The following is a 2,544-nucleotide window of genomic DNA, read 5'->3' on the forward strand; positions in this document are numbered from 1 at the left end:
GCCCGAGGGTGTCTGTGCGTGCGCGCGCACGGGGGGGCGAGCATGTTACTCGCGTAAGGAGAGTGAGCATGTATTTATTTGTGCCATTGTTTTCGTTACACTGAGTACAATTTTAAAACAAAAACCCTTAAATACGTGTAGTATGGGAAAGTGGCACGAAGGGTGAAATCATGACCTATTTTTTTATTAGCTATGAAGATACTAATTCAGGTTAAGGCTTCTCTCCCGTTTCTGTTCCCGTTGTGGGTCCGATGAGTCCCTTTCCTCTGGTTCCCTTGCCAGGCTTTCTGTTCGCTGGAGGAAGGATTCCTGCGTGGGCAGGGGCCATCTCCTTTCTCCTGCGGTCTCTCCCCACCGCTTCTCCTCTGCCGGCAGGTCCCGTCAGGTGTCTGGGACAGGGTCTTGTACAGCAGGGGCTGGAGAGCGGGCTGCCAGCCAGATCCAGTATGGGATCTGCTCTCTTTGGTGGATCCAGGAGTGTTTCCTCCAAGAGGTGATTTAAGAGCTGCTCCGTGCTCCCTGTCTCCGCTGACGGTGGTTTGGGGACCTTCAGCCTCTCTGCTCTCTCCCGCTCCACCGGTCTGGGGGATTGGCAACGCGATGGCTTTCAAGGTTTGGTTGGAGTTTGGTTTTGGTTTAAACCCACCTCAGTTGCCCGTGAAACCTGTTTTTGATGTTAGAAATCTCGTGTCTCTGACAGCGTGGGTTTAGCTCCAGGGCATAGTTTCTGTCGCTAACCCGCTTCAAACCATCGCCCTTTCTGAACTGTAAATCCCGCTGTTTGCCTTTCGTAGCTGCTGTGAACTTCGTTGAAACGTGGAGAGAGAAAAAAAAAAGCCCAATTCTCATCAGGTTGTGAGCATGCCAGCCATTTGGTGGCTGGGAGTGGGTGACGGGGTGAATTGGCTATCTAAATCAAAAGGAAAACCGGTTCCTGCTGGGGGGGTGAGGGGAGATAAAAAAGAGAGATGGAAGTTGTCCTTTTGTTGCCTGTGTAATTAGTGCTTTTCACCTTCAAGAGAGCGTTACTGTAGCACGATAGCATCCTTCCCAGAAGTGGCCAGTGGGTGACCTCAGGGACATCTGGGAGCGATGGCATTCAGAGACGTGTTTCAGAGTTGGTAGTTTGCCTGTGCGGTCGGGTTTTGCTCTCAATTCAGCATTTTCAGTAAATTGCTACGGTGTCCGAAGCTTTCAGGAGGCTCGTCCCTAGAAGGTTTTTCTGTGCGTATGTCCGCAGTGATTTGTTTTCCTCACAGAGGCTGTTTACAAGGGAGATGGTGGAGGTCAGGAGGGGAGAGAACAAGGCTACACGTATTTTAAAGCTGCTACACATTTTCACACCGGTGCGTAAGGCAGGAGGAGGGCTGGGGCTGGAGGAGCGCTAGCGTAGCGCGGTAGCCAAAGAAGCCAGAGCAATTCTAGCTTCGGCCACTGCAAGAGCATTTTTTCCATGTGAAAATACCCTAGCGTGAGCAGGTGAGAAGCAGGAGCACGGGCTGGTGCGAAGGAGCAGAAGATCTCTGTCTGCGCTGCCTTCCAGAGATCACAGAGCTTTAGACATTTGCACAGTGCATGTTACGCCGCAGGGTAAGGCTGGCTTCCTTGCATCCTGCTCGAGATCCTCAAAAGCGGCATCGCTCAGCAGCGAGACACCGAAGCGGCGGGCATCTGGGAAGGTACAAGAGAGCTCCGCGGCGGCCTCGTGTTCGGGGCGTGCGACCCTCGGAGATGCGCTGCGGGGGGTGTCGGGCTGCTCTGTCCTGGGACAGGAGCAAAAGTCGTACCTGTGCTTTCACCAGGAGATGCTGAGCTGTATTTATCCTGACTGTTAATCAGAAAGCTTCGTATAACATGTCCAGAGCTCTAAAGCCATTTTGTAAGATAGCGGTATCCCTTTTCTACAGCCTTATTAATGAGTTAGAGTATCTTTAAAAAGAAGGAAAAAAAAAAAAAGTTTATTTCTTTCTGTGGTATGAAACTTGTGTACTGCGAACATACGAACGTTTAGCAAAAACACAACTTACAGTTTTCTTAAAAAACAAAAAACCCAACAAAAAAAAAAACCTGTCTGCTTTCCATACGGTCTTTCCTCAGGTGCTAAATAAGGGTTCCAAAAACGGATACTGCTTTAGGAGTTTCTGCTTTATTCTTAAAATACATATTTTTTTGCTTAGGTGTTGTAAAGATATTTTAACAAGAATGTTTTTTTAATGTAAATAAGATTGTGTCTTTAATTTTTGTTTTATCTCCTTTTTGTCTATATTGAATAGTCTAATTTTCATTTTATCCTTTTGAGAAGGACCCTCTTATGACCTTCCTCGAAGACATTTCATTAAGTGTTGCTGCGTTTAAGAATGAATCTACAACTGTTCCTTGTCTTGGATTAATGCTGCTGCTGCTATAAGTAACCCTGAAAATCAAGAATGTGTGATGCACTTTTGTTTTTTTACATGACCATATAGTTCCTCTGCGGATAGTTGAACCCTCCCGTAACACAGCCACTAACTCTGCGGCTAAAGTGGGAACTGGGGGGGAGCCGGG

This window comes from Phaethon lepturus, unplaced genomic scaffold, assembly GCF_000687285.1.
Source record: "Phaethon lepturus isolate BGI_N335 unplaced genomic scaffold, ASM68728v1 scaffold39708, whole genome shotgun sequence".
NCBI lineage: Eukaryota > Metazoa > Chordata > Aves > Phaethontiformes > Phaethontidae > Phaethon > Phaethon lepturus.